The sequence below is a fragment of the Peromyscus leucopus genome, chromosome 6 (assembly GCF_004664715.2).
Source record: "Peromyscus leucopus breed LL Stock chromosome 6, UCI_PerLeu_2.1, whole genome shotgun sequence".
NCBI classification, from domain to species: domain Eukaryota; kingdom Metazoa; phylum Chordata; class Mammalia; order Rodentia; family Cricetidae; genus Peromyscus; species Peromyscus leucopus.
This window is the reverse complement of record NC_051068.1, coordinates 101,142,706-101,156,483: the sequence shown is the minus strand read 5'-3', so window position 1 is coordinate 101,156,483 and position 13,778 is coordinate 101,142,706.

The window sequence follows — 13,778 nt, the reverse complement described above, 5'->3', positions numbered from 1 at the left end:
CATAAGGTCAGTTCCATACTTTTTCCATACTGAGACATTGTTTTATTTTTCTGACATAAAGCACTGTTTAGTGTCTCTACATAACTTTCCAAAAAAAGTAGAGAAGGTGGATAATTTTTCTTCGTGATCAATATCTAACATATAGGTGTTTTACATGTGATACATCACACTGCATGTTTCCTGTCTTTATCTAGCATGCTAATTTTTTTTCTTATGCATGAGCATTTAGACTTTTAAAAATTCCTTTTTGGCATCCATGGAAACTATTAAATGATATTTTCCTTGTTCTATTAATGTTGTTGACAGCATGGTTGATTTTGGAATTGTGTATTTCTTAAATAAGTTCAACTTGGTCAGAATTATTTATTCTATTCTTTATCAGTATTTATTCATTGTACATAGTACAGGTTTCATATGGTCAACTTATTTCAAATACATTATTTTATACCCTCATAACCTCTTCTTTTCTTCTAATTTTCCTGCCTCTCATGTTAGTTTCCTTGTCTCCAGCAATTCTGTTTTCAATCTCTCTCTCTCTCTCTCTCTCTCTCTCTCTCTCTCTCTCTCTCTCTCTCTCTCTGTGTGTGTGTGTGTGTGTGTGTGTGTGTGTGTGTGTGTGTGTGCGTGCAATTGCATGTATTATGGAATCTGGGATCCTTAAGTGGAGAATAAAAGTGATATTTATATTTCTCTACCCAGTTAAGATGAGGGTTTCAAGTTGCATCTATTTTCTAACAAAGGTACAATTTTATTCTCATTTATAAATGAATGAAATTTCAATATATATATTCCACAATTTCTTTTTTTTTTTTTTTTTTTTTTTTTTTTTTTTTTTTTTTTGAATATTGTATTTATAATTTTTATATATTATATATTCCACAATTTCTTTACCCATTCATCTGTTGATAAATTTCTAAGCTCATTCCATAATTTGGCTATCAAATACTTCTTCAGTAAGCATGAATGAGGGGCTCTGTCTGCAGTGGATTCACTTGAAGACATTCAGGAACGTACCTAGAAACATTATAGTGGGGTCATAAGTTAGTTTTATTTTTATTAGGTTGAGAAAACTCCAGACTGATTTCTATATTGGCTGGGTGAATGTATATGTCTATAAGTTATTGCTTCATTTTCTAAGAATCTGGAATTTTTGTTTGCAAGAACTTAGTCCTCTAAAACCTTTCTGCTGGTGCTAGAAGTAGAATGTCAGAGCCAATGATTTACAGCCCTGCTCCTGAGAATCATGGAATAGCAAAAGCTGTCATGATCTGAGACACTGCTCAACTTCAGGCCACTTGCACCAGAGTAGCTTAAATGGATCTACTTCATATGTTTACAGCTTCTGTTAGTATTTTACTTGAAAAAAAAAAAAGCCAATTACTATGTGGAAGTTACATTTCCAGTCTAAGTGGTAATTCCAACTTTGCAAACAAAATGACATGTAAAAACTCTAAATTTTTGAGTCTTCCTGGACCACACAGTTATCAATATCAATCTTAGAGTGTATCACACAACTTAGGAAGTAAGAGAAAGTTACGTTAAATTGTGGAAGGACATTATTTTTTAACTGGCAGGCAGGTCAAATTCATAATGTCTGTAAACCAAAGCCTTAAATGTCTACATGAGCACTTAATTTTTTTTCCTGGAATGATGATGTTTTCACTTTAAGTCTTGCTCATTGTTGAAAACCTTAAAGTTACACATGGCTGACGAGTAACCCTAACACAATTCTGATTTGCCTTTATGGTACAAATCTCTAACTAGAGACATTTGTCACGTACTTCAGAAAGTTTTGAAAAATGATACATGAAGACAGAATATGTGAGAACCAGCTGTTGTTACTAATTATGATGCTTTAATACTTTCTGGCCCCTGTCATAAAATAATATAAACTGAGTAGTGTATTATGAATGGGTATTTATTTTGTTCTGGAAAATAAGAAATTCAAGACCAAGGTGCCAGTAGAATGCCTAGTAAGAGACCATTCTTGCAGATGGTGTCTCTTTGCTGAATCCCCAAATAATCGAATGACTGAATGAACATCCAGAGCAATGGTTCCCAACTTCCTAATGTGCAACCCTTTAATAGAGTTCCTCATGTTGTGGTGACCGCCCCAACCATGAAATTATTTTGTTACTACTTCATAACTGTAATTTTGCTACTGTTATGAATTGTAATATAAATATCTGATATTTAGGATATCTGATATGTGAGCCCCAAAGGTGTCACAACTCACTAATTGAGAACCGCTGTTAGATAACAGTTCATGATAGCACATCTCCATGCCTGAGAGTTCTATTTTCTTGCCTGATCCACTCCAAGTCTGCATGTTCCATATCATCCTATGGTGATAAGTGTTTGGGTGGGTACTCCACCTCAACCCCTGGCACCCTGGCATCCCTATACCCAAAGAGTCTGGAATGTTCTCTTGGAAGGTCCACCTCAACTCCCCTCCTCTATCTCTTTCCCCAAACCCGTCCCTTCAAAGCCTGCCAAACACAGCTCCTCCCCCAGAGAGGCTCAAGACCACTCCCACAGGGTATATAAGCTGTATCCCCGAAAACAAACACGTGGTTCTTCTAGTCTCTTGTCTCTCTGTGGGGCTGGGGAATCACCTGGAAACACTTTACCCATTAAACCTCTGAATTGGATTGCTGCATCTGCAGAGACACCTTCAGGGTGCAAAAACTTATCAGTAAGGTTTCAACATTAATTTGGATATGACACAAATATCTACACCATAACACAGGCCACAGCTCAGTATCATCTATATATGTATGATACTGTATAGGGTACAACACAGAGACAAACAGACACACACACACACACACACACACACACACACACACACACACACACACACACGCACACACAACTTGCAAAATAGAAGAGTTTAAGGAGAAGAGGGATTGAATGAAAGGGTAACAAAGGTGAAAAGACTAAAATTTATTATGTATGTATATGAAATGTCGAAGGACAAATAAACAATAAAAGACAAAAAATTAGTGGTGATACTTCACTGTCAATTTATCCTAAATGTTCTTGGGGAAAATATAAACAAACTATAGTATCCATCTATTCTATTATTTATACATTCATAGCCATAAGTAATAGATGCATTACCTAATGCACTTGTTTTCGTACATTGAACATGTCATAGTATGTAAAGCCATTTCACACTACCAAAAGTCAGCATAATGAAGTAGTCTTACACTTGAGATGCGTGCTGAAGCACTTTACCCACCGAGACAGCCCCAAGCCCCATTAAAAAGCCTTAACATTGTAATCCAAACTTTTTCATAAATAGCACAGGAAATTTGAACTTTTATCTTAATTCCTTCTTCCATTTTCCTCAGCAGAGTGTCAACAAATATGAAAGTTGTTATATTAAGTACTCATGTTCTTTTTTCTATAGTTCCAACATTAAAACAGTTGGTGCAATATATAAATGCTGAATCACTGTGTCTTAACACTTTCCTTTTTTCCCTTTCACTAGATATTATTATAAAGCAACACTTCTAATTTTATTCTCATTGGGTAAGTATTCCATTGTTTTCATTTGCAAGAACAATGACATTTGGTATGCTCAGAACTTTGACTCTAGAAAGCAAATGGTTAAGAGTGAATTTCCTACTCATTAATGAGGTTGGCTGATACGTTTATTAATCACTTAGGGTTTTTTTTCTATAATTGTCAATACATTTATTCATTTTTAACATATAATGCACTCGTTTCTCTTTAACTTTTATGGTTATCATTTATAGACTGGATCTTGACTCTGGCTTATATGGAATAAAAAGTGTCATTTTCAATCCTTGTTTATCTTCCATTTTTATGTTTGTACTCATGATGCTCGGCTTTCTAGTATATGTTTTGGTGTGTAGCCTTACACCAGACCGATAGTTTGACTTCTAATTTTGCCTATGATTTCCTCTCAAAGTATAATTTTAGCCATAATGGAGTACAATTTTCCAGTGTTTCTCTTTACCAGTATACTTTATCTTATATAAGCAATCTTTCTTTAGGGCCGATAGATGACTCAGTGGTTAAGATCACTTACTGCTCTTGCAGAGGACTCAGGTTTGGTTCCTAATACGCATATTGCCACTTACAACTGCCTGTAATTTCAACTCTAGTGAATCTGATGCCCTCTTCTGACCTCCACAGCCTCTTGCATATGTGTGGTGCATGTAAGTTCTTGGAGACAAACACATATACACATATATTTAAAAAAGAAAGAAGTATTTTCTTGAAGGGACTTAATCAGCAGGAAATAAACGTAGTTGTATACAAAGGGAGTGGGAGAGGTGAATAAACCAGAATAAAATAGTATAAAAATGCCGTATTGAAGCCTACTAATATTGTATCAATTAAAAAGAAACTTTTCTATAAATCAATGCCATAATTGTGACAACTGTTTATTTGTTTCTTATAAATATTTTAAGATTGTAATTTGTTTTCACTTTTGTCATCTTTTGTTCTAGGTTTTACTTGTGAAATATTACTTGGAAATCTATCTTGCTCCCACTTGATACCTACCTGTCCCAGCATTCCCAGAATTATCATATTTATTGTGATTTGATACCTCAGCTGGGTGCACAAAATCTACTTGCTGAGCAGTGTGCCCCTTTTACTTAATTCCTTTAAAGGAAATCAGAAAATAAGTGGCTAGTGGAGAAGTATCACAATAAAATGAGTACATTGTTTTTATGTTTTATCACCAAGTAATTTCAATGGGTGAATATTGCAGTGCTGCATTTTGGAAAAAAAAATTACCTGGAAAGTTTTCACTATTAGTCTGAGCTATGGTAAGCAGTTTGATTGTAAAAATAAATGCAATTAATATTCTTTTCTTTTTATACTACTGGGGTTTTGTACAGTTCCAGACCAGAATCTGTAGTTTTCCAGAAACCTGGCAGGGGTGAAATCATAACCCCTATATTGGATGGTAGACATGCATGTGTTTTAGTTGTCTCCTATGTATGGTTTTTAAGGGTCTCAGTGTCAGGACTGAGCAATTGATAACACATGTGTAGGAAATTGGCCTCAAAATGATTTTCTGGAGAACATGTGTATATTGTCAAAACTAGACCCATTCCTCACTCATTTCAAGTAAAATTGTACACAGTTCTTAGATTATGCTGGAGAATGGATGTGTGTGTGTACTGAAACTTGGACATATGTTCATATATAGAGACAGCAGTACAAATGTTCAGGATTTTCCAGTGTAAAAGGAATAGAGCAAGTACAGGCTCTGCCAGGGATGAATGACTTTACCCTCCAATCCCCAAGCTTCAGTGGTTACAGGTGTCTAAAGTGATCACTTCATCCTCTTATTCATCCATCTCTTCCCCTGTCTACCATAAACAGTTCCCAGTCTTCAGGAATCCCTTTTTCTGCTTTGAGAAGGCCCGCTTCTCTGAGTTTGGCCTTAGCTTTGAGATGTATGTCTCTTAGTGTCACAGTGAAAGTGATGGACTTCACATTGGTACAGGACCTCAAGAATGCATCCTAAGAATGTTTATATTTTCTAAGTAAATTTTCACTGGCATTAAGTGGGCAACTTTTTAAAAAGCTGTATTTTTTAGCTAAACAAAATAATGCTATAGACAAAGCTAGTACTGTGTGCTTTAATATTTAGTCCTTTGAACACGTTAAAAGAGGCAAAGCATAAGAATGCTTTGTAAAATGCAGAAGCAATTCAAGACACACATAGTGATAGGCTGGCAGTGGGAATCTGTCTTCCACTTATCAACCAAGTACTAGAATGGTTGATGCAAAGACCTCTGCCTACCCAATGCGTGTTGGAGACAGATAACTATTTTATTATTTTATCATCCAACACAGACGCTATCTGAGCCCCCCCCAAAGTAATAACCTTCCCTGGTACACATTTGAGCAGATTGATAAGGGGAAGGCAGTTGATACAAGCATCACAATATAGCCCAACAACAGTTTTCTATTTTATATCAGATTGAAAATTATATAAAAATTAGACAGATCAGTTGTGAGGATAGATTGAAACAATAAAAAGCAAAATGTACTTTCAAACTTAACTGAACAGTTGTCCAAAAGTAAAATTAGTTTGTCTTAGAAGCTTTTCTCGAAGATTTTTGTTTCTGTCAGACTTACAGACCTCCTTGTAGTGTCTCAAGTTGACAAAACCAGAGGAAATTTGGGGTAACCTAACTTTATCTTGCACATTCTTTGTACAATGTCTTTTATTAGCCACTTGGCTCATGAAAGGAGGACTCAGACTTCCCCCACGAAGGAAGCTTGACCTAGAGCTAATCTTGAAGCCAGAGTAGTTAATGTTTTAAGCTTGTGAAATGGAACAAATGAGTATATAATAACCCAGAGCTATTGAAACTGTGGCAAGGGGGAGAGCAGAGGACATCTTCTCAGGGCACCTACTTTGCAAGTACATTATGTCAGATTGTAATGTAGACTCAAGGCTGGAGACGTGTGATTTTTTTCTTCCTGGTATTTTAATTTTTTAACTATTCATACATTTTTAACTTCTAATGACAATTTATAAACAAGTGAATTACAAGGATAGCACATTCGCAAATGGAGATTTACCTACCTTGGTATCTCCAGCCTAAACCAGTCATCCAGCTTCTTTCTATATTTTCACATGAATACCTGACACGTACCCTGTTCCAAAATCTGCTCTTCATTGTCCTGCAGTCCTGGCTGTTCTTCAGTCTTTGTTTCAGCAAACAGCACCAGTTGGTGAATGCCATGTCTCAAGTTTGAAAGCTGATTATCTTTGCGAGCTTCCTCTCAAATCTGCCCTCTTTTCTGCACTTTCATCATTGCAAAACTAGACCTACCTTCTAGCCCTTTTCACCTTGAACACTAAAGAGACTTTCAGCAGCCTCCTTGATTTACTCCTTTCTTTTCTTATCCTAAGGTAGCCAGTGGTTTTTTTCTTAACATAAATTTTATTGTGGTCATTTTCTACTTTTAAAACCTGTGTGGCTTGCCAGGACCTCCATTTAAATTAAACATCCTCACAATGGGCTCACTGATCCAGCTCCTCCATTTCTTCACTCTGACCATAGGCTCTACCCTTCCTTGTTCAGTGTACTTCACGCCTGTGCTCCAAATAACAAAGCTTCTCTCCATGTGTGACATATAAACATGCTTCCTAAATGCTTAGGTTCCTTTGCCTGCCATATAATTTATGTTCTAGTCATTCACCAAACATCTAACAGCCAACATCAAGGTCAGTGAGTGCTATGTTGGTAGACCTTTGACTAGAATGGACATGAGACAATGAGTTCTTAGAAAAGTTTTTGCTATGTGGCTGTATTTTTAGGTAGTAAATTTCACTTCATTGTATTCTGATGTCAACTCTATTTCTCATTGAATCTAATAAATATTTTCTAAGATAACTTTTACAAAAATGTTTGCAATTTATATACCATTTAACATATCACATTATCTCAGTTTGTATCTAGACAGGCCAAAGAAATATGAATATATTTCTGTTTATCTGAGAAAACCTTATTGAATTCCTACTACATGAGAGAAATTATACTAATTTAATGGGGGATCCTTACAAAAAAAAAACATTTAAGCCTCTTGTAATTAATGGAGAAATGCAGTTAGTGATAAGTAAAATAACTATACAAATAAATATGTTTTCATAAGGTCAAAATAAGTGTTGGTGAAAAGATGCAGTACATGAAGACAGTGGAGGAGAGAACCTTGGAGTAGTGAGAGATGTTGCCAAAGGCCTTACCTGAAGATCAATGCCTAGTTTAAGATAAGGATGAATAAAAATTAACTAAAGGGAAATGAATTCATAGAAAACATCACGAGTTAGAGAGTTTTACCAGGGTAGAAATAACTAGAAAAACAAGCAAACAAACAAACAAACAAAAAACGCTCTGAAGCCAAAGAGCTTGAGACATTCAGGAAGAAGAATGAAACCATGACTCTATGACCTTCAAAAGCAATAGGGGATTTAGTTAAAATGCTACTGGAAAAACAGGCAGGGATGGGGTCACCCACAGCCTTGAAGGCTATGTGATAAAGTGCAATTGAAAGTTTTTTTTTTAAAGGTATTGATAAAGAACGAACATAAAACTGTAATCTGAAACAATCACTTAAGTGACATTGTGGAGAATCATTTTAAGAGGTTTCAGGTAGTCCTGAATGAAGTGGAGATTGGTTGTATCAAGGTGACAGAGGAAGGAACTGAGAGAGACAAGGCAATAAACAGTGGAGACATTCAAGGGCAAAATCAGCATCATTTAAGGATAATCTTGGAATATAAAGAAAACCTTGATGAAACCGTTGAAGATGAACTTCATGCTCCACGCTTTTGAATGCCACTAGATCACTGGAAATACTGGAAAATGATTGTTTGGAGGGGATGTCTATAAATTCTATGAACTTATTAAATTTAGCATTACTTGGAGTAAATTACATGGAAAGGTTTTTGTTCTGGGATTCAGTGAAGAACCTATACATCCTGCATATCTTGCCTATCATTTTGTCCTACTTTACCTATCAACAATGTATATAAAAATGGGAAATGATAAATAAAAAAAATATATATGGTGTATGCCCACTGAGTAATTTATTCTAAACTGTGTACTAGCTAAATGCATTTTAGAAAAGTTTGAATATTGCATAGCATAGCTTTTTAAAATACAATAATTTGCTTCTACTTGTTTACCTGAAACAGCACACATTGTCTGATTGCAAAGTGAGTCTTTTAGCCAGCTTTAGTATAATAGAGCTGTCAAGTCAGAAACAAATGCAACCTGTTGTCAATATGCTGTATTTTACCTAGAAATAATTTAAGGAGAGTAAATTTGCTGCCAGACCACATTTAATGCATTCCTAATGTGCAGCAAAGCTATGCATTTCCATCCTTCTAAAATTCCATTTTGCATAATCACAAAGGACTTTTCAAGCATAGACAAGTATAAAAATTGTACATGTAGAAGAAAACAAAGAACTACACAGGAACTGATTGTTGTGAAAACTGTTAGATATAAGAAACTATGCATGCTCTGTAACCAGTGTACGTAAATGCTGCATTGTAGACAAGGGTTGATCACTGATTTCAATTTTGATTAGGCAACCTGACTTTGGCAAATATTTTGTATTAATCAACATTGGCAACTAAAATGACACTATACTGATATAATTATTTGTATATGTATGTATATCTATTTAACATATAGTACATATTTGATGTAGGCAGATACATTCAGGAATGCTTATAATAGCATAGTAAGGGCAATAACTTGGAAACAAATTAAATTATCATTAATTAGCTTTTCTAATTATTAATTATGAAGATGACATGCAATTAACTGTTTATAATTGTTTAGTCTATGTGCAAGTTCTTGTCTATTGGTTTGAAGAAAAGTGTGTAAAACTATAAATTAAGTGAAAAGGAAGCAAGCATTGTATATAACACCTCTTTGCTGTGGTTGATTGACAAATAAAATGCTGATTGGCCAGTAGCCAGGCAGGAAGTATAGGTGGGACTAACAGAGAAGAGAATTGGAGGAACAGGAAGGCAGAGTGAGAGAGACACTGCCAGCAGCCACCATGACAAGCGAGATGTAACATACCCGTAAGCCACAAGCCATGTGGCAACTTATAGATTAATAGATATGGGTTAATTTGAGATATAGGAACTAGATAACAAGAAGCCTGAGCCATTAGGCCAACAGTTTAAATAATATAAGTGTCTGTGTGTTTATTTTATAAGTGGGCTGAGGGACTGCCGGGACTTGGTGGGAGCTGGAGAGAAACTCTCCAGCTACACCTCTCTCTTTTGATAAACAAAGTATGTAAAATGTCCAAATACTTTAATAAAACTAAAATGTCCTCAATGATAGCAAATTTACTAAATGTTTGGATCTCAGTAATAAACTATATGAACAAAGTTGTTTTTTCTGACTCAGCACTCTTTTGTGAAAATCACTATGCTGACACTCTTTCTTAGACCTGAGTCAAGGTTTAAGCAGGTCCTGTGATTTTTAAAATCATCCTTAAACACACTGGAGAAGTTCTAGCAAATGGGCCCTCCCTACTGACCAGTAGGAGGACAGAAACAAGACAGAGTCGATAAACAGCAAACAGCAGGTTCTAATGAGGATGTAGGGTGATGAAGATACACTATCTTAGCCACTGCATATGTTACAAATGTTACCTCTGTGGTAGATATGTAAATGGGGTATGAAAAACATGAGAGAATTTTCTAAATCTCAAATTTTCCCTGAACTGATAGTTGTACAAAAAATTAAAGGCTATTTAAAAATTCAGGTGAGTAAAATTTTTAATGATGATGTTGATTTTCAAATGAATTGCATAAATTTATATTAATACCAGAAACGAGGGTCAGTATATTGTGAAGCTCAGCAGCTTAGATGTCATGTTTCAAACATTATACCGAGTTACTACAATTGTGGTCTGTATCATAAACAAGTATGGTATGATATTTGATTACTATTTCATAATAAACATTTTAAAGTATATATTTATATATGTCATTGAAATTTGTTTTACTTTATATCTCATTTATTTATTTGAAAAATTGTTTTCTTGTAGATTTGAATAAAGTTTGTTTCTGAATGCCCTCTTACATAGGAAGTGCAAAATTTCCTCATTTTCTGTTATTTTTCTTTTTTATTGTTCTGAAATTTCAAGTTATTATAATTGTTACAGTTGATCTAATTCTGTCTGATCATAAATGTGCCAACCATTAAAAAATCAACTAAGTAAATTTTTTCATTTAAATTATTTTATTTGCTTGTCTTTTTCTATGTTGGGGATTGAATTCAAGGCCTCATGAATAATAGGCAAGCAGTCTACCACTGAATGATAGCTAAAGCCCCTAAATTATTTTATGCTTACCATGTTAAAACTTTATTGTACTTTAATCTAATTTTAAGTAACAGAAAACACTAGCTGTTTCAAATTCTCATGTACCTTCAATAGTATTTCAGGAGAAATATTAAGGCATATTGGTGACTATTTAAAGTAATTTATTCCATTAGTTTCCTCCCAATGTTCAATGTGAAATGTCTTCTGCTCTGAGCCAGATATTGTTTTAGGTTAGAGTTTGAAGAGAATAGACTGGGCTTTGTTATTTCTCTTCCACCTCCTTCTGACATTTCCTTTCTCCTGCTTCTCCAATCCCTAGCTGATTGTGATTTTGCCAAGATCAAATGTTTGGAGAAATACAATAGACAATTGAACACAGAGAATGTACAGTCTATGTGTTTGTATGTATGCATGCATGTATTTAGAAAATTTCCTCACGTTTTTCATACCCCATTCACATATCTACCACAGAGGTAACATTTGTAACATAGGCAGTGCCTAAGATGGTGTATATTCATCACCCTACATCCTCATTAGAATACACACACACACACACACACACACACACACACACACACACACACATGCCAGTGGAGGCTAGAGGACAAGATTGAGTGTTATTTCTCTAGCACTTTTCATCTTTTGTTTGGACAAGGTCTCTTGTTAGCCTGGAACTTCACCACATGGGCTAGACCAGCTGTCTAGTGAGCTCTTGAGAGCCACCTGTCTCTGCCTCCAATTCCGCCATTCCAGGCATTAGAAGTACATACCATCATACCCGACTCTTTATATGGGCCCTAAGGATCAAACTGGGAACCTCCCATTTGCAAGACAAACACTTAACTGGCTAATCTGTCTATTGAGTTCCATATTTGTATTCTTAGTGGCCACCTGTGAGTCTTTCTGTAGTCTTGATAGGTGGATTTTACATCCATCTTCTTACTTCATGCTTGGTTCTGGGGCCCATAGCACTTCATAGGAAAGCTCACACAGTTAATGTGTATGTGTGTCAACAGGGGAGATCCATTTTTCTTTCCTCACAACTACCTATTTTAATTTCTCTGGGGTAAGTAACCCTGACTCTGAATCTCAGGGTCTCCCAGTAGCAGAGACCAATTTCTAATCTGTGGGGTTCTTCTCAATGCAAGGTCTATCTTCAGGACTAATGTTTTGAGATAAAACTTTCCCTGTAACATCTGCTACTAAGGTACTTTCTCTGGGAATCTAGACCGGAAATGTGTCTTCAGTCTCTGGTGTCGATTTTAGGAACACCTTTCACAAATCAAGGGAAAGATAGCTTCATTCATCTTAATACCTGTTCTACCGTTTTCACATTCATGAGGATTTGGGAGAGATCTGTATTCCATAGGTCACCACACAGTCACAGACACTTTGGAGGTACACTATTTGCAGACACTTTAAGATGTGATTAGGACAGCAACATGACTAAAACCAGATTCACACACTTGTTGTCTTCACAATTAGAGTAAAGCAAGCGCCATCATAATAATGCTACCCAGAAAAGTTGCTTTACAATACTTAATAATAATGGTAATCAGAATAGAATTATCAAGGAAACACCAGTACCGTTGTGTTTGTCTACTTCTTTTAGTATCTTTCTCTGTGTCCCGATTCTCAGTTTCTAGGATTAAGCTGCCTTTCTTGTTTCTCTGTTTAGGAAACCCTCTTTACATTTTTCTGTCAGCCTAGACTAAAACCTGCTTTAAAGTCATCTGCAAAACAAATACTTGGCAAAAACTTCACTGACTCAAATGTAGAAAACACTGGATTTGTTTTAATGTCTTGGATATTTGAAAAGACACAGTTTATAAAAAGTAGAAAGCATGACCACAAACCTCAAAGGTTTTCTTTCTCTCACTTCTGCTTCTGGGGGGCAGGAAGAGTCACACAGAAAGCAACCGGACTGCATTAGCGATAATAAAACTGACTGGCTTCTCGTAGCTCTGAGACCATTGTCTACCTTACTAAACTCCTAAGTTACAATCTCCATTCTTCAGACAGGGCTGGAGTCTGTTTTATGGTGGTGTTTGAAAGATCAGAGATAATGTAAGCATGATGATGAGCCCCAAAGGCTAGTTATCTGCCTTATCAGCTAGCAGCCTATCTGATCCTGGGTAGGGTTGCCATGTTGACTCCTTCTCTTCTAGGGACGTGAAAAATGTTTTCAGTGGAAACACATTTAGAGTTTTCAAAATTACATTGGTACTGCAATTCAATGAAACGGTCCATGGCTCATTAAACATCTCTGAGACATTGCAGCCAGGTCTACCTGGACGGGAACCTAAGGTTGGGCATGGTGAAGGAGACTTGCCTTTCACATTTAATGAGTCCGTTGTGGAAACAGGAACTTTGTTGGGGGCTGAAAATCTTAGTGGAATATGAAGAATAGAAGAAATAAATGTGAAAGTGAAATTGGAATATAACTCTACATACTGAAATAAAACAAACTTCTTTTTGTTGTTGTTGTTTTGAACAACTTGATCAGGGGAGGACAGGGAAAGGGGAAAATGGTACTACTTAAAGAAAGTAAGCAATGTATTGGCAGACAGTGACTTTAAATTGCACATTAAACTAATCCAGGGCTATGCCTTAATAAAGGCTAGGGCTGGGAATTCTTATGGATTTTCTAGCACACTGTCAGGACAACATCGAAAGGCAATAAATGTCCTATTACTTACACAAGCTGATAGCTTTCAGAAAATTAGTCACCAATGACCTTTTACCCTTTGTCATGCTCTCCTTCTTGGTAACTGTACCTGATCAGACTCAAATGCAGATCAGTTAACAGTCAATGACTTTTCTAACCTACCTTCAACTTTCAGTGGCTGGAGTATTAGGAAAACATATATTTCTATACATTTATAAATTATACCTTAGGAAGACACATGCTTCTATAT